Consider the following 24,862-nt stretch of genomic DNA (forward strand, 5'->3'; position numbering starts at 1 on the left):
TAAACAACATGCTGAATGATTTAGCAGTATTAATTATGCATCATTACACACTCTATCACCTTTTCAGATATCCCTGTGTGATTTTGCAGATTTCGACATTATAACAGAACGGGTAATGGAGCGGTGAGGCAGACCAGGTGCTATAACAAAAAGCGTTTGTGTAAATGTCTAATAGAATATTAATGAACCAAACTAATGGGAAGGATTCTAGCTCTCCCAAATGTTAAGGCTTCTGCTGGCTATGAGCAGAGGATAACTCAAACCTTCACAACCCTAAGCCAGTGAGGATCACAGACACACACCAGTGAGAACCTCATAAATAAAGTCAAGGTTGTGTCTCCTGTTTGGTTAATAAAGAATATTTATTGAACACCTCTCAGTAAGCTTACAAGCAAACTGTCTAAGCCAAATTAATGTCTACAATGCTGACAGAGCAGCACAGAACACAGAGAGCCCTTTGGCTTATAGACAGAGCCTGACTTCAAACAAGCAGACTCATACCTACTAGTTGAAGCACTGTGGTCTCATGTCAGCAGTGGATTCCGTCTCTTCATTTCTGCCATATGCACCCCTTGTGCCAGGCTCAGTATAATCTCCTGTGTCTACAGGGGGACCTTCAAGAACCCCAGCAAAAAATTAACATTCATAAATAGGTTGAGGACACAGTGCCTCAGTTATGCATTGGAAGGCATTTGAGTCGGACCTGGGAAGAAAAGGAAACTTCCTTTTAGTTGGTCAGGAAGGATAATGGTGATTAGCTAAGTGAACTGCTATAAGGGCAAGCAGGACCTTATTCAGGAAGGCAAGAAGGACCCAAGAAGGGCGTGGCACCAGCAGAACCTGGGAAGTCCAGCGTAGTTCCTCATGAAGATGGGGGCCATTAATGATCTTTAGCAAAAGAGGTGTGGCATTTTATATTTTACAATATAACTCAGGTGAGGAAATGGATTAAAGACACTAACCAGATGTGTTAGCCTAGAAACTTGTGTTAATTCAAGTGAGATGTGACGGAGGCCTGGGCTGAGGCTCTGAGAAAATGGAATAACAAGTGCCCAGCAGCATAGCCAGCATGTCACATCCCTTCTCTTCCCTTTCTATTAACTCTACAGTATTGAAAAAGAAACTTTCCAAATGCCCCAGTGGCTTTATGAAAAAAATCTCTCTACAATATGCAAATTACAAAGAAGTATTATTTCACATGTCCACAGGGGATAGGCAATCTACTATACCTCTTTTTTATCACTTAAAAATGTGATTTCTAATTAAAAAATGCATTTTGATTTAACGTGTTTAAGTTAACTGTAATGAGTTTTATAACTAATCTTAGCAGAGGCTCCAAATAAAATGGTGGAGTAGAATCTACAGACATGTGATTGGGCCAAGGAGAAGAGTGTGTCCAAGTACAAATAGACTCTACTCAAGACAGAGAAAAAGCTTCAGAACTCTGTGGAGGCCATGCTAGAATGGCTTTCTTTGATCATCCCTGGAAACATATGTATAAGTAATATTAGACAGGCTGAACAGGTTGTATTTTGTGTGTGTGTGTGTGTGTGTGTGTGTGTGTGTGTGTATGATATACACTATATTTTTGATATACATTATATATAATTATACTATGACCTAAAAAATAAAAGAAATAATAAAACGTGTCTCTGAAACAAAAGAATGAGACAAGCTCATATGTACTGGTGAAGAATTTTTTAAAAAATTTATTAAAATTTTGTTTCAATACAAAAAAAAAAGTGCTGAGAAAAAGATTAGTGGTACATCAACCAAGATGGACACAGCTCCTGGAATTGTGCTCCGGCAGGTAGAAGGAAGCAAAACCTCCTCCAAAGGTGAGCCCGGTGGCCCTGGTGAACAAGAGCCCTCAGGATAAGACCACAGGCCTTGAATACAGTCTCAGGTTTGCCTGAGATAGTGATTTCTCTGAAGATCAGGTCAGTGGTAGAGAGGAATATACCGATTCATGTGACCCTGGGCTGTGGCCATATGCCGTCTTGACAGGAGACCTTTCAAACTGTTTAAAACTAAGCTACCTTAGGAAGCTGAGAACAACCACAATTCAGGGAGCCTGCATTTCACATGCCAAAAGTCCCAGGGTGAGAGAAGATTCTGGCACTTCTAGAGAGTGACAGGGCCAAGTTGGAAAGTGCATGCTGTAGGATGCTTGGCTGGGGCAGTGGGGTGTGGCCTGGCACCTGGATGCTGAGAGCTGATATCAACTGAGAATAACACAAGAGTTTGATAGTCTCGAGCCTGAGGTCGGTGGGTAGGTCAACCTTTTAAGCCTTTCACACATTGTGAGGTGAATTCCTCCATTTAATACTTAGATCTTCAAAGTATGAAGATGGGCCCTCCATCTTTCAGATCTCAGTGCTGCGACCAAAGCATTGGGAGACACTAACAAGCCTGAGCACCGGCCACCTGAGGGTGAATGATCTGAGGAATCTCAGAAGGGGGAGAGAACCTGCCTAGCTGCAGACTGTGATGCCAAGTACGTTCAGTGATGGTCCCTGGTAAGCAAAGAAGGGGAGCTAATAAGAGAAAGATAGCTTGGCAGACGTCAGTTACCTATCAACACTAGCCTAAGCAAAAGGGGAGCCCACACATTCAAAGGTGGCAGTGTTTGTTCACATTTTTTGTTGTAACAAGTGGAAGAGGGATATACATCTAGTGGGTAGGACTTAGGGACATTGTTACCCATCCAACAATGCACAGAACAGTCCTTGCAAGAATTACCTGGTCCCAAATGTCAGCAGAATTGAGGCTGAGAAATGTTGCCTTATGTAAGTGTTCGATGGCAGCCTTCAAATCACCAAGGAACTGTGGAAAACTTGTACTGACTCACTCTGAAATAAAGCACGGACGAATGCCCGATTTGAGCACCTCACCACAATTGACATGTTTCTTGTGACCACAGACCACACTATGCCCATCTCACTTTCCTAACAATGGGCTAGCCTTGCATAAAGGAGATGGCTGGCTTTTTGACTGAAGATGTTGACTGGCTTCCCTATTGGTAAAATTATTAAAGCCACTCCATGTAGTTAAAAGGGAGGTTTATTTTGTGGGGTAACTTACAAATGAAGGGATAGGTTGTAGGGTCTGGCAAAGGTATGGCGCAGTCTGGTGGTGTTCTCTGGAGAACTCTGCTCATTCTACCTCCTGCGTCCAGGGTCCTGGAACCAAGAGAGAGCCCTCCTCCCGATCCTGGGTCTTCTGCTTCCTCCTCTGCCCCGCCTTGTGGGCGTGACCATTACCGAAGCCTCAATGGGAGTTGGAACTTCCAGGCCAATGCTGGGATGGCTACCCACTACACTTCCCTATCTTCCTCCTTCTTTGAGACAGGAGTACTTTAGGCAGGGCTAGATTTTCTATGTTGACCAGGCTGATACCAACCTCCCAATCCTCCTGCTTCCGCTTCAAGTGCTAAGATTACAGGCACACGCCATTGCACCCAGCTTAAAATTTGTTGAAATGTCTCTTACATTTTTTTTGGAAGCTGAGGATAGAACCCAGGGCCTTGAGCTTGCTAGGCAAGCACTCTACCACTGAGCTAAATCCCCAACCCTGTCTCTTACATTTTTAAAAGAATATTTCAATTAACTACTCAAACCTATTTCATCCTATTTTGTTAAGAAAAGAAAAAATAGATGGCCAAGATCTTTTATGTATTTACTCTTTAAATACTTCAAGACAGTTGTTAAGTCACGTGACTGCTTTCCCATCTCCACTTAAATTCCAGACCTCTCATTACCCCAAAGGAACAAATGCCCTCTCAAGGTAACAACTAGTGAACTAACTGTAGTTTTGATACTAGTGTTCATCATATACTGGGAAGCTGCATTTATTTCACTTAGCGGAGCTGTGGCATATAAGCTAATAAGTGAATAAATAGCTAATCTTGACCTCCAGTGGACTCAAGGAAGCTTTACATGAACCAGGCTTAAAAACTAAATGCCACGAGGTATCTAAAGCTCCTCTTTTCATGGCTATCCCAATATTTGAAGGAGACGGTAAACATTCGCTAATTTTACAGTTAAGAGACATTATAAATGTTCACCAGGCATTTCCCAAATGAAATATCCTGAACAATTTGCTGGCAAGGCTGTGCATTAGAGACTTTGGGCACATTTAAGAATTCAAATAAGCGCTGGAATGTACATTGATCACTAACTCCCAATTTCATTGCTTCTGAGGCATAAGAAATCAGTCTGCCTAAGGAGTACACATATGTTGTAGAGGCACTATGAGAAGTTTTGTTTGGGATAAAGAAGGCAAACACAAACAGCTAGAAACTGATACAAATCCCTCTCACATCACTGGAGGGGAAGCTGAGCTGCCTGGATAATGAGCCCAAATGGCCTCTGGGTCAAATGTCAGCAAAATGGTTGGCCTGAGAAGCTGACACTTCAAGAGGCAGACATCTCGATTCCCAATGCTGTCAGTCAAAGAGACAGGAAAAAATGTTATAAGAACATTTTTGTGTTGTCATATGTCAGCCGGATTTGAAAATCAGTGGTTAGTTCTCCTGTGAATGCAGGAAGCCACCCTTCCAAGCAGAAAAACAGTGTGACCAGGAGACCCTGGGAAAAGGAGTTGGCTCTGTTATGGTTTTCTGAGTGAGGATGTTATTACCCAATAATTAATAAATGGCAAGAAAAAATACCCCCCCACACACACAGGAGGGGGGAGGCATTTATATAGTAAGCTACAAACACAGTAGAAATGACTTAAAAACATCTCCAAGAGTCTCAGTAATTCAGGCATTCCAACAAACTTTAATTTTAGACATAGATAATTTTATGCTTAGATTGGTAAACTTCATGATATCTAATTTCAAAATCATGTAGTAACTATTTTTTCTAATGCATCAGATGAGGTATGATATGAACAGTGATTTTCCATCTTATTTGGGAGTTTCATTAAACACATTTTATGTTACACCAAATGTCTGACACAATGATCAACCAATCAATGAAGTAATAATAAGATAATAATGTATAATGTATATGGTAATAACAGGAAGGTGCAGAATGTCTCCCCAACCAAAAATTAGGATCAAATAAATTACTTACCCATTGCAAAACATTCCTTTAATCTTGGCTTAGATAGCCAAGTCTCACATTTAATTATATGAATCATAAGCTTTCCTCCCTGGGCCTGCTGGGAAGCTGATATTAACCTTTATATAGCTTTGTTTGTTTGTTTGATTTAGTTTTTTTCAGTTATGGTCTCTGAATACAAGCTAAGCTTCTTCTGCACACACATCCATACCCTAAAGGCCACACCATCATTATGCCTTCGGATTCACAATAATGAATGTTTAGGAACACAATTAGCTGAAATGAATTTATCAATAAAATAGGAGGGCTCTGCCCCAGCAGTAACACTGCCTGCATTCATAGATAAAGACTGGACAGTTCTTATCAACACTCCACATGTAGATAAAAAGGCCCATGGGAATCAGCTGCTCAGTCCCACACTATTCTCTCAAAGCCTTCTGATTTCTTCCTTCTGAATTATCCATAAATCGGTTTCAGTTGTTAGAAGAACAAGCATATCCTCGAAGTCCTGGATCATGGTAGCTAACTAAGCTTTCATCCTAGAGCTATGGTTCTCAACCTGCGAGTTATGACCACTTTAAGGGTCTACTGACCCTTTCACAGGGGTCATATCAGTAGCAAAACTACAGTTATGAAGTAGCAACAACAATAATTTTATGGTTGGGGTCACCACAACATGAGGAACTAACTATAAGGGGTCGCAGTGTTTGGAAGGTTGAGAACCACTGCACAAGAGTCTCTTCTGGAATCAATTCAGAATCCTCCCTCCCCACCCCACCCCCACCATTCCCAGAAAACCCAGACAGGGAATCCCATGGGAAACACAGATTGACAATAATCTCTAAAAACAGGAGAATTTAAAAGACCATGTTAGGAAGAAGCCACCAGACTGAACCAAGTGTCTCAGCAGCCATCTTGTTTTTTTTTTTTAACTTTTATTAAGTATAATACATCTCTTTATTCATTTATTAGTCTATCTTATTTTTTTTTTTTTGCATTTCAAAGTAAAGTGCATGTAAGGAGGTGACAGCCCCTTGGAGTTGGTATAGAACACACCTAGACACAAAATTCTCAGCACAAAGGAGATTTATTACCTGAAAGGGGCAACAATTTGTATACTGATGCAGTTTCAAAACTGTAATTGTTATATTGTATAAATGTTCCTACTCCTATTTGAGATATTTTGTATATTGATACAAATGTAAAATTATGTTTGTCATACTGTCTTTATGTTCTAACCCTGTTTAGTACATTTTATATATTGTCATAATTTTGAGGTCATTGTCCTTCTACTGTACATCTGTTTATAGACTTGACATGTGGAGCCTTAGTCTTTAGGTTATTTAGGTAGATAAGACTTATAGATTAATAGTCACCCATGCTTGTCTTATCTAAAGTTATGTTAGCTATGTTTTTCAGATTTACTGAAACATATGTCAGATGGATAATCTTCAAACACTTCATAGACCTAGAATATATGGCATTTAAGTGTTTTGATAACTTAGAATTATGTTGATGTGAGACATGATTGCTCCTGGCAGTACCCATCTACTCCCAAGAGAATGTTGGACTTCTAAGGCACTCCATATGGAAGTTTGTTTTCTTCTTGACACAAAATGGCCTGCTGGGCAAAGAGTTGCCCTTGCCTTGACTGCTGACAGTATGCATGCTGTTCTTTCCAGACCAGCAGGACACAAGGAAAAGTGACTACTGAACCTTGCCAAGACAGGGTAAGATAGCCTTTCAAAATTACTGCTCCTGACAATGGTCTGTCAGATTTTCTAGGCCTGTAGCCAAAAAATGGATGCCCCAACAGTGCTGAGATACTTTAGGTGACTGTCCAGGCTGCCAGCTGTCCCTGTCTATTCTCACCATTTTTCAGAAATTGCTTGCTCTCACTTCCTGTTTTCTCAGGTAATATTATTTTCCTTCTTGGGTCTTTGACAGGGTTTAAGACTAGATAGCTGCAGTTATAATCCTCTCATATCTTAGCTAAGAACCTTTTAGATATTAAAGTTAGAATCTTTAGGATAGGACAGCTATTGGAGTAATCTCTGTAACATGCCATTTACCTATGGTCTGGACATTTCTAAACATTTAGTGTGTGTTTCTTGCTTGATGTCGTTCTTGTTGGTTGTATTTCTATTTTGTTAATGTTACTATCTTTCCCCTCTCCTGGACAACAATACTTGATAATCATTCCTATTGTACATAGTCTTGTGTTAGGTTAGAACTTTCTTATTTAGACAAAAGGGGGAGATGTAGCAGGTAATTGTTCTACCTATAATCTTGAAGTACCTACCCCTGGGGTGTGACCTTGGGGATACCCCTAAAACCTGAGACTCATGTATGCCAGGCTCTTCTCCCATGAGCCTGCATGGTGCTGACTGTCTCAGGCAACAGAACAGCATGGGAATGTACCTCAGCCTTCCAGGACCCTGCAATGATTCTCCTATTCTGTTTCATGATTTTTTCCCTAATAAATTTCTTTTACCCATTAAGCAGACTCTGGATTTCTCGCTTTAAGGGGCGGGGTCAGGGGTTTAGGTGCTACCTCGCTGCCTCTGGATTGGACAAAGGCAGACAGCAAGCAGAAAGAAAGCAGGTTTTTTTGTTTGTTTGTTTGTTTGGTTTTTTTGTTTTTTGTTTTTTTTTTTGTTGTTGTTTTTTCAGGAATGGGTTTTTAAGGAGAAAAAGTGGGGGTATCTGTGCTAGGGTGAGTTGGTAAGTCCTAATTGGACATGTTAGTCAAATAATGAACTTTGATTGTTGGATTGAAAGGCCCCTGTCTTCACTTGGGGAAAATCCAGACAAGCTTATTCTAGAACAGAACATCTAGCCCCTGCCAATCCACAGGTTAGTATGGGTGAAAGCAAATCACTGATGCTTTCCATGACTTATTCGCAGAATGGTTGTGTAGGAGGCATGATGGCAGTCAGTGTCTATCTCATCCAAAGGGATTGCTTTCTTTTTCCAGAGTAAGAAAGGCAGATACAGTTCAAAGAAGAATATTAAAAGTCAAGCTGAAATTCATCATGTTGGAAAGGGAGGGATTGGTAATCAGGAAAAGGAAACACTAGGTAGAATCCAGGGAAAAGAAGTTGCCCAGTTCTCTATAAACACACAGTGCTTAATTCCAGGTCTATGAAGTTCTGGGTGTTAGAAATGCCCTTCAGCAAACTATACCAATGTTTGTGTCGTGAAACTACTTTCTTAACCAAAATCATCCTGAGAACTCAAATAGGCTAAGTTTCCTATATTCTGGAAAATTGATGTAAGAGAAACAAATATGTAACAAAGACTGAACAAAGCCCATGAGTTTGAAAAAATAAGACAGTTGCCCTCAAACGTCAAACAACAATGTGTTTATCTTTTGATTATAAAGACACACAGGGGGTTGGGGATTTAACTCAGGGGTAGAGAGCTTGCCTAGCAAGCTCAAGGCCCTGGGTTCAGGCCTCAGCTCTGGCAAAAAAAAAAAAAAAGAAAAGAAAAGAAAAAGACACACAGTGTTTAATAATATGGGAAGATAAACTAACCTATGAGTAATTTGTTTTCATCAGTATTTTTGTTTTCAATGCAATTAATTTCTATATACTCAGCAGGTTTAAAAATTAATTAGACATATCTGTCATCCTGTCTGGTCACAAATGTTCTGATTATTTGTCGGGATTTTATTCAATTGACAATGAGAAGCAAGAATCAGTTTGTGATGATGGGCACCTGGCCCTTATAGTCTAATGAAACAAGAATAGTTGCTAGATAAGTTTTGTATTTTACAAGGTCTCTGGATAATTCCACTTGACTTAAAAAGTTTCCAGAATCTCTATAAAAATCTACCTGCAATATAAATGCAATAAAGGAAATACAATTAAATATATGGACCAGGAATCTTAAAACAAACAAACAAGAACTGTAAGACAAATGACTACTCAGGAAGTCCAGCAAACATTTGGATAACATTGATAGATTTCTTTTTTAAAATGCCACAACCAAAGCTAAGTGAGAAGAAACTAAAAATCACGTATCTGTATCTCTAAGGACATTGGTATACCAATAAAAGGGGCTGAAAGTGATAAATTATACACACATTCATTAAAAATTTTCTGTGTAGCTTGGTTTGTTTGTAGGACCCCTAGCAGTGGGACCAGGAACTGTCCTTGGTGCATAGCTGGCTTTTTGGAAACTATTCTCTATGGTGGGATGCCTCACTCAACCTTGATGCAGGGGGAGAGGAGCTTAGTCCTGCCTCAACTTGATGTACCATGCATTGTTGACTCCCATGGGAAGTCTTACCCTTTCTAAGGAGTGGATGTGGGGAGGTAGAAAGGAGGTGGTGGGAGCGAACAGGAGGAGAGGAGGGAGGGGAAACTGGTTGGTATGTAAAATAAATTTTAAAAATTAATAATAAAAACATTTTCCACAACTTAGAAAACAAAGGATGCTTATCAGCTCTGATAACACTAAAGCCATATACATCCCAGTATTCACATCATGCTCATTGTGGGTAGTGAACGCACTCCCCTAAGCAATAAAAGAATATTTTCTCTTCCCATTTCCAGTCATCATTATATTGAAGATCCTAGACTATAAAATAAGATGAGAAAAGGAAATAAAAATCATGCAGAGTGAAAGAGAAGAAGCCAATTAACTATAATTGCAAGTAATTATTACTGTACACAAACACTGAGGAATCTATGAGGGAGGACCTATCCTAACTAATAAATGAATTTATAAAGGCTGCAGAACACAGGCCAATAGGAGATTTCACTATGTTTCTTTATACCAATAACAAAATGTAGAAAATAGGTATAAAATGTTACTAGTCCTTGTCATAAATGAGAAGATTCAATAGTCTCAGGAATCAATTCTTTCTAACTTTATATGGTCAGTGTGACCTACCTAGTCACTACACCACTAACTATTCTGTAGACGTCAACAAACTGGTTCTAAAGTCATACAGGAAACCAAATGTCACCATCCAGCATTAAAGAACAAACTCATGTCTATCACTGTTCTGGTTCAGCTCAGGTCTGGGCAGCCATGTTGGTGAGACTTCACAGGTGTAGCTTCTGATATTATTAGAAGACACAACCTCACAGCAGACTCCCTGAGCCCCCGGCTCTTACATTCTTTCTGCTCCATCTTCAGCAATGATCCCTGAGCCCAGAGGCCGTGCATTTGAACAGGAACACAGGTGAGTATATGGGAGAGTTGGAGGCAGTAAAGTAAAGGGAGAATTAATATAATTGTACTATAATCTCAAAAAATAAGAGAAAGAATTTTTCAAAAGAGCAAATTCAGAGAGTACCTTCTACTTGACTTCAAGACTCACTATAAAAACTTACAATAATCAAGACAGTAGAGTGTCAGAAAAAGATCTGGATACTAAGACCAAGAGAATGAACAAAAGAGTCCCCAAGATAGTATTTTTAGTCAGTGATAATAGACAATTAGGTAGTATCTTGAAAAACAAAAACAAAAACAAAAACACCAAAAAACAACCTAGATAGAGACTTTTTTTAAAACAAAAATTGACAGGAATGGATCACAGACATAAACATAAAACACAAAGCTACAAATGTTCCCAAAGCAGCACAGGATGAAATCTAACTGTCCTTGAGTTTGGCAATAACTTTTTAGACACAACAGTAGAAGCATGATCCACGAAAGCAAAGTGACAAGTTGGTCTTCATTAAAATTGAAAATGCTTGGAGCTGGAGAGATGGCTCAGTGGTTAAGAGCATTTGTTCTTGTAGACCACTCAGGTTTGGTTCCCAGCGCTCACACGGTAGGGCGCAATCATCTGTAACTCCAGTTCCAGGGGACCTGACACCCTATTCTGACCTCAAGAGGGACCAGGTACACGCGTGGTACATGAATATGCAGGCAAAACACTCATATACATACAATTAAATGACTAAGTCTAAAAAAAGAAAAAAATGATTGAAAATGTCTTGTTTGTGACTTAGGCATGAGAGGTGAATAGAAGCTGAGTGGAGAAGGGAGGCTGGGCATGGGATCTGAAAAGGCTGCCTGCCCACAGGATCCTCAAGGAAACCCAGTACTCCCCAGCTGAAACAGTACCCAGCATCAAAGCAGAACCATATAAAACACCTGCTAACCTCATGTGGCTATTACTAGCCCTGGGATAGGATTACTTTTTTGAAGGAGGAACTTTTAGACTTCAACTGTTTCTTCCAGAAGATAACCCAGTAGCATCACCTAAAGTACATTTCATTACCAAGATTTATCACCCTAATGCAGTGGGGCTTGGAAGAGGATGCTGGGAAATGTCTGAAGATCAGAGGTTACACAGCACTGCAGATCTGCTTTGTTGGTGGGGCCTTTAAGAGCTTCTAACACAGATGATGTATTATCAACTGATGTAACACAGTAGCAGAGACCTACAAATCCCAAGCCCTGGACACAGCTGGAGCCTATGCTGGGTACCACGAACAACAGCTACTCTGAGGATCATGTGATCTGTCCTGGTCTTTCAAGACTTCTTCCTTGTTATTTATTTATTTTTGTATTGAATGGGTAGTCTTTAAAACACTACAGAAGAAAATCCCAGGCAATGGCTGATCTTTGGTGATTAAGTGCACATTAGAAATGTGTGCCTTCTTCTGGAGCGTTGACAAAGAGCAAGGAGAGGCTAGAAGGATTTGAGTTGGAGAGAAAGGTTTAAAGGCTCTTTAAAAATATTGAAAAATCTCTTTGCTTTTATTCATTTCCCCCAGCACGGCTTAAGTAAACAGCTCTGTGCATGAAGACAGTTGCTAATTTAATTTTATTTTTCGAGAGGAAGTAGTTTTATCTTAATTTTAAGGGTCCCTTTTCCGTTTTTTTTTTTCTGGTATCTAACTGCATTTTATTACAGCAGTTGGCTGGTTCTTTAGAATAGCCTCCAACTTAGAGGCTTAGAAGAGCTTTTAGACAAGCTCCGCTATTTGAAAATGGAGCATTAAACAAACATCACAGCCCTCACAAACAGCGTTTGTGCCTTTCCCACCAAGTGTAGGTTCGTCTGCTTCAAAACAGCTTGTGACCATTTCACACAACTTATCTGGGAACTTTTATAAAACCCAAGGTTTTAGCAAGAGCTTGTTTGTTATTCTAAAGAAAATGTTTTGTGCTTTGCAAAAGGCAGCTGAGAGAACAAAAAGTAACTATAACAACTGATAAAGGACTGGTATCCAAAAATAACCAAAAGCCCCGAAAGCTCAACAGTGAGGGAAAAATTCAATTGATAAATTGTCAGAAGTTCTGAACAGACACCAATCCAGAAGATCTACAGACAACAAATAGGAGTATGAAAATCTGCTCAGTCTCCTATGCCACAGGAAATTGGTAAATTAACAGAGCAGTTGTGGGACCACGGGGGCTTGGTAGCACCTGGAGAGAAGATCTCCACCTACAAATGGTGCCCAACGTGTTGGCAAGAGTTTCCACCTAAAACCTGAGAAAAAAGATTCTAAAACGGAGCTAAGAACAGCTTCCTAGTTGTCTCTCTCAAGTTAGCGGCAGCCTGCCAGTTTGAGCTACTATGGCGGGTTCCTGGCTTGTGCGTCTGACCTGCAGTATGGCGGGAATGAGGAGTCTACAAGCGGCACTTTACTCTGCTGCATGGTGGATTTAGCCTTTGCTAGTTTAAAAAAAAAAAGTTTCTGGGCTATGCACTGCTTTGATAGAACTGCTTCTGATAGTTGATGGTACACATGGCTCCAGACCCAGAGCTGGCAGTAAACTGTACCACCGCCATGTTGGGAAGCTGAGGTGGATGGAGCCAGCAGCCACAGTGGCTTTTCAGTCTTACAAAGATGGATATTACACAAAGAATCTGGTTTATGTTGTCTTTGTGATTTTTAACTGCAGAAAAAGAGTTGATTGTAAAAGCTGTTGGGTTAAATATGTAAATTTTAAAGACACCTTGACTTCAAAATTTGGATATAAGGGTATGTTGCTTTGGAAAAGAGTCTCTGCTTTTGTTTCCACAGAAAGCCAGAGGCTGTGGATTTGTCCCAGATTAAGATACATCAGGTTTGATCAGCCACCTGAAAGGTCTCCAATGACACAATGGCCCAGATGATCCAACATCCAAAATGGTTTCAAGGCAACTGGCTCAGAGGTTCACCCTAATGGACTACTCCATAATCCTAAAATTTTCTTTGTGTCCCCATAAGATACAGCACCCCCCTCCAGCAGGAAATAGTAAGAGAAACTATGCCCAATTTCCCAAAATTGTCAAGTTGGCTTTGGAGATGGAATTGGCTCACTCCTTCTCTAAACCCAGACATATTGCAAAAAAAAAAAAAAAAAAAAAAAAAATGGTTAAGAGATTCTTGTGTCCCAAATCAGAAGAGCCCTCTGGTGTGGGACAGAGAAAAAACAATATTTTTATTTAAATCAGGTTGATTATAAATGTGATCTCTTTCTAAAATAAAAAAGGGCATATGATACAGATATAATAGGATGAAAGGGTAGATTAATGAACTTACTTCTAAAGAACAACAACTTGTTTAAAATGTCTTACATTGGTATAGATTTTAGTCTACTGTTATAAACTTAATTTTGTTATACTGTATATATATATTTCTACTGTCATTTGAGATATGTTTATGCAACTCATTTAAATTATAATGGATAATTAAGAAATACAGATCAATTAGTCTTCTATGATAGTCAAACTTATGGCCATGTTAACTTTTCTAGGTATATATAGATATATTTCAGATAGACAGATAATCTTCAAACACTTCAAAGGTCTACAGAATATGGCATTTAAAATATTTTTAAAATTTAGACATTCTAGACAGTGAGATATGTCTGCTCCTGGCAGCACTGATTTACTTCAGAGAAGAGGATGGGCAATGAAGACACTTCATATGGAGTTTTTCTTCACCTTGGCAAAAATAGCCATTTGGGCAAGAAACTGTTCTTGCCTGGACTGCTTGATCAACTGGACATGCAGGACCCATAGAAAGGTGACCACTGAACTTTGCTTGACAAAATGGTCCTTGTTCCTGCTTTGCAGAGGAAACTGCCAGACATTCTACAGGACACTGAGAGAAGTGACCGAGAGACTCTAGCCCTGTGGGCTGAAGACAAATGCCCCAACTTTACAAAGAAACATTAGGTGACTGTCCAGGCTGCCAGCTGTCTCTGTCTACCGTGCAAGACTCCCAAAAGTTGCTTGCACCCTTCTCCTGGTTCTCAGGTAATATTATATCTTTCTGAGGTCATTGATGTGGTTAAAGACTAGATAGTTATAATTTTCCTTAGTTATGATAAAAGATAAGTTAGATATAAAACGTTACACTCATAAACATAGGATAGAAAAATATTTTAATTTTGCCAAACAAATAGACTAGATATTATAACTATAATTCTTGCTTGATAATTGTTTTGTTATATATAATTTTACTATGTAAAAGTTAAAACCTTCCCTTTAAAAAAGAAAAGAAAAGGGGAAGTGCTGTGGATATCACTCTGTGTAAATAAAATGTTGTTTGGCCAGTGGCCAGGCAGGAAGTATAGGTGGGACAAGAGAGAAGAGAATTCTGGGAGGTGGAAGGCTGGGTCAGAGAGAGATACTGCCAGCTGCTGCCATGCCAAGGAAGATGTAAGGTACAGGTAAGCCACGAGCCATGTGGCAAAGTATAGATTAATAGAAATGGGTTAATTTAAGATAGAAGAAGATAACAAGAAGCCTGCCATGGCCATACAGTCCATAAGTAATATAAGCATCTGAGTGATTATTTTATACTTGGGTTGTGGGACCTTGGGGGCTTGGTGGCACCTGGAGAGAAGATCTCTAACTACACACCACTGTGAGAGTGGAGGAAGCCTGAGTGAAGGTGTAGTGTACAGAGACGTTTCCTTGATGAGGGGCGAGGACTACACTTTTATGTAGGTCTAAGAATAAATATTTAGAATGTAGTTATTGGGGATTATGGGTGGTTTAGTAAAGTGGCAGCCTCAGGTTCTCCTCCAAGACCTGTGACCTCATTAGTTCTGAGTGCTTGGCTAGGTTTCCAGCACTCGGCACAATTTCCCTCTTGTCAAGCACATCTTAAGCCTATTTGGAGAGCTGTTGGTTACTGCCAAGGTATGAGTGCCACTACTGCACCCTTAGGGTCATTGTTGTGGTTCATAGGCATCATGGCTGGGTTGGACTATCAGTGGCTTCCCTCCTTTGGAAGCTTGAATGGAGCCTTCTGGCACCATGAGTCTTCAGGGAGGGGTCATTTGGGTCCAGCTCAGGTCCCCTAAATCCTGTGTCTGACATGTATGGTGTCTTCAGTAGTAGAAACTTAACCTCCCACCTCTCAGGTGGAAAATAAAGGCAATAGCCTATAATGCTTTGGGAGTCTCTTGGACAACCCTGATTTTCAGCTCAAAGGGGGTTAAAAATAAGTCCTTCTAGCATACAATCTTTTCCAACTTATTCCCCAAAGATGTCAGTATGGACTTTACTCTTCCATACTTGTAAATGTATCTTAGTCTCTCTTAAATAAAAGCATACCATATCTTCCGGTCAAAATTTGGTAAATTTTTAATGTTAACATGTATCCAAAGTGCTTCCTGTTAAGTACTGCCTCTCATTCATTAGAATGGCTGCACAGCACTTCATGATTTAGATGACCCAATTGACCTGATCAGCCTCTGGTGGACATTTATGCTATTTATAATTTTTTCACTACCACAAATAATTGAGTGATAATGATTCATCTTGGTTCTCTGATAACTCTGAGCATGTCTAGAAGGGGAAGATGAAGAGGTCTCCCAGAAACCAGCTCTTCCAATTGAAAGGAAACGTGTGTCACACTCTTTATGAGCCTAAGATAATAGGGCTGCATCAGAGGAGACAATTGACGGCAAGTCCAGAACACTGTGTCCCTTCAAGTGTACTCTCACCAGCCCCCAAGCTCTCACTTCTTCTCCATTCTCCCCAAGGACAGTAAGAGCTCACGGTAACATCAGCAGGTTCTATTAATACCACACAGAGGCCAAGACATTCTAGGCAGGGAAGACAGGCTGGGAGGTAATACATCATTGTGACTACAGGGAACCGAGCAGGGCACAAGTACAGGGAGCCAAGGCTGAGGATTCCAAGAAGTGTGAGGAGTCTTTGCAGAGGCGGATACTCTGCAAGAGAAGTTGGAACAGAAGCAGAGAAATGACTCTGGATACTGTTGTAGGTCTCCACTTTTCCTGCCCCTGCTGTGGCCAGCAGGGAACCCAAGTGGCACATTAAAACTGACTATTTGAAAGTTAGTAATCTTTATGCTTAAATTGTCTGAGTATTCAGTACAGCCAGTAATGTGTTTAATGTGTACTAACTAGAGCATGTAGTCATGTGCTGAAAACTCCAGAGAAGAATGCCAGAGTCACCGGAACATCTCTTAAGGGCACACATTCAGAAGTAAAGAAGAAGAAGAAGAAGGAGGAGGAGGAGGAGGAGGAGGAGGAGGAGGAGGAGGAAGAAGAAGAAGAAGAAGAAGAAGAAGAAGAAGAAGAAGAAGAAGAAACAGCACGAGCGTAACGATAAGCTCAGAATGATTAAACAGAGTAACTTGGGGATTGGGAGTCAGCTCAGTGACAGAGTGCTTGCCTAGCATGCATGAGGCCGTAAGTTCAATTCTCAGTATGGAGGGGACAAAAAGAATGCATTTAAGGAGGCTAGACAGAGTTGAAGTCACAAAATAGGTCACCCTATCTATGAACTGTTCCCCGCTGCAGAGGCTCTTAGGCCACATGAGCCTGCTGACCAATTTAAAACGAAGTACAAGATATCTTGGATGCTTTTCTTAGGAATATGTCAACCCTCCAAGACCACTTGTTTGTAGATGTTCAAACCTGAGTATTGGAGAAGATGGAATCTTAGAAACATGCTACTGTGTCCCTGTAAAGGTATCCCTGGCACCCGAACCCCCACTTCCTCCCCAGTCACAGGGACAATGACAGGAAGGGAGATCCACTGGCATCTATCTCCTAAGGAGACTTTGGGACAGCACTCCACAAGCCCCCACTGCTCATCTAGCTCTGGCCCACTAGGTGCTTAAGAGCCAGGTGAAGGCAGGCACAGTGCAGAGGATGGACCCTGGAATTAGGTGTCTGCTGAGATGCTTCAGCCTGGGGAGAATCACAAGGTCTCTGAGCAATAAGAGGCCTGGCTCATAATAAAAACTAAATATGCATACACATTCTGGTCTGTGGACATGCTCTGTATAGGCATATGCACAGAATAATTAGGAAAGCACAGAACCAAAGAAAACATGGAGCCCCGTGCTCACAGAATTTTAAGAGGCAACTGATGGCAAAGCCCTAAATAAAGTACATGGACCCCTTCTAATGTGAGGTGCTGTGTATGTCTATGTGGATAGTTCGTGAGACAGGCCCAGGGTGTGACTATTCCAGAAATGGACTCTCTGAGAATAGAGTAGTTGTAACTACACAGCTAAAGCCTTTAGAATCTCAGGAAATATTGGTTGTTTCTGGAAGTGCAATTTAAATGAAGAGAGAGGGAGATTCATTCATTAAAAAAGAATGCTCTTCCTTTTACAAATATTATATAAAGGGGTTTTAAAAAGTCAGGATGCAAAGTAGAAAATATATCTTTAAAATTACAGAGCCTGCCTATGAATAGCATGCTAGTATCATTTCATATATCATCACATACAACCCTAAAAGCTAAAAATCATCTTTCACAGCAGAAAACAAGAAAGATGAGCAAAGTTAAGAACTGGTCATAATTATACTATTTTTCTCCCCTGTTTCATAGTTTAATCACTTGACAGTATTTCTTGAACTCAAGTTATGAAATAAAGCAATGGCCTCTCCCTAATCTTGTCTTCAACCTCCTGAAGTTTAATGAAGAGAAACTAGTATTCAAATAATTATATTTAATTCTCCCCCCCCCTCTCTCTGTGACAGAGAGACAGAGTGGGTGTTAGTGGTCAACATTATGTATCTTCCTCAATCACTTTACACCTTACTTTTTGACACTGAGTCTCTTACTGAACCTGAAACTCGCAAGTTCAGTAAACTCTAGGGATCCCCTTGCCTCAGCTTCCCTGGTGCTGGGTTTAACCAATGCAAACCACCACACCACGCGCCTTTTACAAGGATCTAAACTAGGATTTCCATGTGTGCACATCAAGCACTGTTGCTAACTAAACCCTCAACCCAACCCTTTCATTTCATTTTTTTAAATGATGAAATTAATGAGCTTTAAACACAAGATCTCCTCGATTTAACAAATAAATATACAGGATGCCAAGATAAATTCAAATTTCATCTAAACAACAAACAATATTTTAATATAAACACACCTGCTGTGACCAGGTGGTGTTGTCCCCCAATTCGTATCTGGAACTTGATTTCCAGAATGATAGTGTTAACAATTTGGGTCTTCAGGGAAGCGGCAGTCACATGAGGGTGCTGCCGCAGGAAGTGGGGTTTAGTGTCTTATAGAAAGAGGTGGGAGGAGCCGTCTTGTCCTGTGTTTCACATGAGCACTTCTGTGACAAATATGACTCCATATGCTCAGGGTGTGGTGGCTCCTTGATCCTGGGCTTTAAACCCACATAAAAGTCTGGGTGCAGTGGCATGGACGTATAATTCCATAGCTGGGTAGATGGGGACAGCAAGATCCCATGATCTCTCTGGCCAATCTAGCTGAGACAGGGAGCTCCAGGGTTAGTGAGTGACCCTGTCCCCAAAGTAAGATGCAGGTAGGCATAACGGAAAAGACACTTAACATTGACCTTTGGCCTTTATGTGTATGTGTATACATATACGTACACCTATAAGTATGCACAAAAAATAAAACAAGAAAATAAAAAATACCAGTTATAGAGGGGGAAATTGGTACCCTTGTTCATTGTAGGGCAGCAGTTCTCAACCTGGAGTTCATAACTCCTTTGGGGGGGGGGTCAAATGACCCATTTAAAGGAGTTGCCTAAGACCATCAGGAAACAGATATTTGCATTGTGATTCATAACAGTAGAAAAATTATAGTTATAAAGTGGCAAGAGAAATTATTTTATGGTTGAAAACCACTGTTTTAGAGGGAAATGTAAATGTTATAATCACTGCAGAAAATAGTATACCAGTTCCTCAAAAAATAAAAATGTAATGAACACATGTTTCACCAGTTATATTTCTGGATATATGTTCCAAAGAATGGAAAGCATGGGTCTCAAAAGGACATTTATATACCAAGTTGGGAAATCAGAATTCATAATAGTTAAAAATGTACAAGTACCCCAAGTGTCTATAGCTGAATAATAGATCAGCAGAACGTGATCTATGCACACAATGGGAGGAAATTCTAATATGTATTAAAACAAGGAGGAAACTCCTGGAAATTATGTCAAGAGAAACAAGGCAATCACAAAAAGGCAAATAATACACAATTCCATTTATTTGAAATACTTAGAGTAGTCACAATCATAGAGGCACAAGGTGGCATGGTTGGTGTTAGCAGCTAGGGGAGAGAATGGAGAATTATCATTCAAGGGATGCAGGGTTTGAGTTGAGGAGATGAAAGAGAACGTCTGAATGCTGGTGCTTATGGAAGAGTGTCTGTAGTGGATAGCCATCCCAGCATTGGCCTGGAAGTTCCAACCCCCATTGAGGCTTCAGTAATGGTCACGCCCACAAGGTGGGGCGGAGGAGGAAGCGGAAGACCCAAGAGAGAGAGAGACCTCCTCCGCCCCGCCTTCTGGGCGTGACCATTACCAAAGCCTCAATGGGGGTTGGAACTTCCAGGCCAATGCTGGGATGGCTATCCACTACAAGTATCGATACACTTAATGCCACTAAACTTTAACTCTAAGATGGTAATAATACTACATTATGATATATATGTACACAACACAACACACACACACACACACACACACACACACACACACACACAAAACCCAGCCTTTAAAACTGGGGAAAACCCCACATGATATCATATAAGTACTTCATAAGAAATCTGTAAAACTAAAAGCTAAAAAAGTGATATATTTATCCCATCTTAATTGTCAAAATAACAGAATAAATAAAGAAAATATAACAAAATGATACAAAAATTTAAGCTTTAAAAAATGTTTCATTAGAAATTAGGCTACACATACTCTAAGGGGCACAACACATAATTGAATGGACCATTTTCTCTAGAAAAACAAAGCTCCATGGAAAATTCTATGAGCTAATAAAAATGTCATATAGTCTACTTATAAACAAGATTAAATTTAAAATAGAACTCATCATATATTTTTCTATTTCCTGGCATGAAAGATTTTAGGACTAGAAAAGACCAAACTACCCAGTTCACCCAGTCTATTGATTTACTTCCTATTGTTCTGCTTGCTCAAGAGGGCAAGCAGCTATGATATGCAATGATTACTAACTGGCCCTCATGGTGGAGGAAGTGTTTGTGATTAAAAAAAAAAAAGCAACAAATGGCATCTTCTTATATCATTAAGATATTCTATCAAGAGTTAAAATTGTAACCTCATCCTGCTGTTATCCTTAGCTGTCTCAAGGAAGACCCTCAATCTACTGCAAAATTTTACATTGGATTCTCAATTGTAAAGAGATTTTTAAAAAGCAAAGGAAACACAAAATAAAAAAAAAATAGTGATGTATGAAAACTGTATGCAATTGGGGAGTGACGCAACAGAGAGGCAGTAGAGACCTGCCTCTGGTATGCTAGCAAACAGACTTGAACTAAAGGATGGGTTTAAACAGACATGTGCTCTGTGAACCTGTGTCAGATAGAAACCCCGGAAATCAGGAACTAGGACAATACATCGGTGCACTGTGGCCTCTCCCCTAACACAAATGCGTAGATTCTAAAGAGCATTTATCACCTTCACCATCCTGAGAAATCTACCCTTAGGCGGGGTTGGATGAACAGCAAGAGTGAGCTGGCCAAGGTGACACATTGACAGATCGGATGCTTTTATTCATAAAAACACGTCATCAACAAATTTATTTCAGACTAAGAGTTCACATTCCTAATCATAAGAAAACGGGGTTTCTGGTGACCACGTGACAGGCGGCACATTATGACATTATTACTTCTTTCCGGTAATCTCCCTGAGGCTGGGACCTGCATCTTGCTCTAGGAGGCATCATTCACATTTAAGGAATTTGACAGAATAAACACAATTTTTACCTAAAAGCTCTTAGGCGAATCTATTGGTCAGGCCAGAGAAGTGACTTTCCCTGCCATGGACCCATGACAAGTAAATTTATTTCCCACTACGTCACTCAAAGCAGCCAGATGTCCTCTGACCCTTCCTTCTGCTCCTGCCTTCTCCAGGCAGCGGCTAATGACATTTGCTTTTAGTCGAGTGTCGGGAAAAAGACTGTTGTCTGCGTGCGTTGACACCGAACACCAGATTTCATTAACGAACAATGTTAGGGAAGTCTCCATGATTTTTTTTTTTTTTAAAGGAAACTGTTTTCTTTTTTCCAGAGGGGGTTTATTTTCTCTTTTCTGTTCATACATAGTTTGTGCTTCCAAGCTGTCTGAATACAACTCTGTGAGGAACCGAGGTCTGCCATGAGCTGGTTTTCAGGGTTCTTTGCTGTGGAGGAAGAATGGGGTCAAGCGCCATCTCTGGAGACATGGGAAGACAGATCTTTGTCTAGGTGTCTTGCTAACTATTTTTCTCCCTCTCTCCTTTCTTCCTTGCTAGTCTGACATTCCCTTTATTCCTTTTGTCGCACACACAACAGATTTGGGCTCATTCAGTCAAGACTTTGCTAGTGGCTTCCCAAATGTGGTCTTAAAAAAAAAAGAGATGGATTAGATTTTTAATTTTCTATTAGCGCAAAATCAGCAGTGCTTTTAACACACATTTTCATGGCTTAAAGAAAAGCGCCACATTGTTTTCTAAGCCATTCTCAAATCCCACTTAGACGCCAGGCCTATGCGTAAAGCCCCAAGGGATGGATTGGCCTTCGAGAACCTGATGAACTTAACCACGAAAGCTTTCGCCTGAAAACTTGTGGTGAGCACTAAGCCTTTCGAAGCTCGCTAAGACAAAATGAGTGGGCTCTGAGAGTACTGCCTCTCACCAAAGCTAAGAACAAGAACTAAGCTGAAAAGACGTTTTATTTTTTATTTTTTTCCGTCCGTAGTCAGTCAGCTAAGCAGGAAGGAAGGGAGTCTGGCGGGAGAAAGGAATAGAAGAGCATCCCTCGGAGACTTAAAAGACGCCTCATCTCTGGGTACCCAAGGGAGCCCTGGTCCCTGCTATGCCTTCCCAGAGCTGCCACTATGGCGCACTGCGGAGCCGGTCGTCTGCCAGCAGCCTCTGTCCTGCCTGGCTCTGCGGCAGTCTATCCGCCCACCCCAGTCCCTCCAGTCTGCTGCTGTCTGCACAGGGCGCGCCGCGGGGCATCCATCACCCGGGAGCCTTTGACGCACACAGGCGCGCTTCCAGACAGGCTGGGTCTCCTAGCCCTCCCTCCCGCCATGCCCGCCCCATCGCGGGGCAGCATTTACATCACACCCACACACACGTAGAGGGTGACGCGACCGCCCCCCACCCCCGCTCTCGTGGTCCAGGCGGTACCTCCAGAGCTGGTGACTCAGCTCCTCCCTCTCCGCCCCCGCGCGTGGCGCCTGAGGTTCCCGCACGCCCACAGAGATGTTCCTTGTATCTGCGGTGGGGTGCTGGCTGCCCCAGCCAAGTTCATCCCGGTATTCTATAATCTTCCCTGGCTGGTCAAAGGAGTGCCAGCCAGGAGGGAGAAAGTATTCCCAATTCTAGAGCCGGTTAGGAGGGGGAAAGAGAAGATGGTGGGCTGTGGTCCCATTTCCTCTTGGCCTTAAATTACAGACCTCGGTAGTAGTAATTGTTGCTATCTTCATCATCATCATCATCATCATCATCATCATCATCTTTACTGGGGACAGCCCCTCTCCCAAGAACCCCGCACTCTTAGATGCGCTTCGCTGCTCCAGGCGCATAGGAAAAGCCCGGTAGGGTTTTGCTGAATGGAGGTGCAGTGTAAGAAAAGTGTGGATTCTTACAAAGAGCCACAGCCCGCACGCTTCCCAGCTCTCGGCCTTTTGATGCAGGCGCACAGATGCTCCTCGCAGATGTGGGGAGGATTTTGCGGAAGAGTTTGAAAATTCACGGGGTTTCTATCAGCCTCCCATAGAGTCCACTGCGGCTCCTCACGCTTTCCCACCACCCGCACATCTGCAGAGGGATCCCCGCAGAAAAGTTGAACCAGAGGTTGCAGGGATGGCATAGCGATGGCGGGTGCTCCTGGTTGCCTGTTTTGAATAGTCTCCCCTGGCCATCTTGAAGCCCCCCAGCCCCTGCCCCCGAGTAAAGAAGCCTGGAGACGCCCTCAGGAGCAGCCCTGAACGCCTGAGGCTGCCCACCCACCTGCCCCGGAATCCCGAACAGAGCGCGCCGCACTGTTGACTTTCCCCAACCCAGTAAACCGAGGGTCAATCCACTGCCTCCGTGAGATTTCCCCCTTACCATTCCAACACAGGCACCCAGTCGGCAGCCTTCCACACCTGCAGCCGCTTTCCCCCGGCCAGAGCCGGCAAAGTTGCGCCAGTTGCGCTTCTGCGAGGCTGCAAAAAGTTCCCTGGCTGCAACGCTGGGTCTCCCGGTCCAGAAGGAGAACCTAGCGGAGAGAGATCTCTCGCCAGTGTTGCGGGGGACTCCTTACTCACCGTTCCAGCCGTCGGGGACCCCCCTGCCCTGAGCGGTGTCTGCACTGCAGCCGTCGCCACGCGGGGACCCCTCCGCTTGCTGCTGCCCGGGGCCGCCTAGGTCTGCCACTCTTCTCCTGCAGCGCGCGCAGTGGTGACTCCTTTGAGTGAGTCGGCGGCGAGAGGAGGGGCGGCAAAGTGGCTCGGGGCTGCCACGCTGCGGTCCTCCTCCGCCTCCTCCTCCTCCCCTTGGTGCTGCAGTGGCGGGCGGCGGCGTGGCGAGAGTACAAGCGATGCGCAGGGAGGGAGTTACGGCGCGCGGGGGAGGAGGAGGGCTCTGTGCGAGGCTGGGCGAGCTCCCGGGGTGATGCAAAAGCGCCGCTGAGGTGCGGGTCCCCGGGAGGGGGCGCGGCGGTAGGGCTGGCTCCAAGGGGCAGGTACTTTTGGAGAAGTCAGGGCTCAGTTTGTAGCCGAGGAAAAGAGAAAGGCGCCAGTGCTGAATTAGTCACCGGGTGTGACTGTGCCTTGCGCACTTGGCCGCCCTTTGGGCCAGGGTCCCGCAAGGCACAAGGAAATTGTTGATTGCTGGAGGCCAATGCCCAGGGAGGGTGGCTTTTGGTCGGTTTCTGGACCAGCAACTGGTTAATTTTGACTTGGTTTTCAGTAAGTCAGTAGGCAGGAGTAGCTGATCATTCCCTTAGCTCAATCCCCATGCTGGCACACAAGTCTAGAGAAAACTTGGGGCGCAGTGGAAGCAACTTCACGCGCGGGGTGTGTGTGTGTGTGTAGGTCCCCAAATCAGAGAGGGCCAGGCGGCAGGCGGGACTAGGGGAACTGCTTAATATTTTAAAAAGAAAGAAAAGAGAAAGCCGCGAGAATATTGCTGTGTTCCCAGGAACGCCTTTTCCTGTAGAGGCTGAGAAACCTCAACCTCAGCCTCACCTAAGCTCTGGGGCTGGACTACCAGCTGAAATTCATCCTGAGAGGCCACACCCAAGCACTTGGCAGGGCAGGGTGTCACCCTCCTGTCACAAACGATCACCAGATGAGATGCAGTGGGAAACGGGGTGGGGGGGCATCCTCATCTAGTAAACCCTGTCTC

The 24,862-nt window shown here is 42.4% G+C and overlaps 1 protein-coding gene across 2 annotated transcripts in view; it reads right to left on the bottom strand.

Annotated features, from left to right (window-relative positions):
* Nucleotides 1-24,068, bottom strand: part of Sv2c (synaptic vesicle glycoprotein 2C) — a 183,415-nt gene extending 159,347 nt beyond the window's left edge. The window contains exon 1 of one of the 2 annotated variants that reach the window (XM_036206940.1): nt 23,782-24,068. The gene's annotated coding sequence lies outside the window, so the exon portion shown is untranslated. Of the gene's footprint in view, nt 1-23,581; nt 23,601-23,781 lie in introns of those variants that run through there. The other variant, XM_036206941.1, reaches the window with a different exon arrangement.
* Nucleotides 24,069-24,862: the final 794 nt, after the last annotated feature.

This window comes from Onychomys torridus, chromosome 15, assembly GCF_903995425.1.
Source record: "Onychomys torridus chromosome 15, mOncTor1.1, whole genome shotgun sequence".
In the NCBI taxonomy this organism is placed as follows: Eukaryota; Metazoa; Chordata; class Mammalia; order Rodentia; family Cricetidae; genus Onychomys; species Onychomys torridus.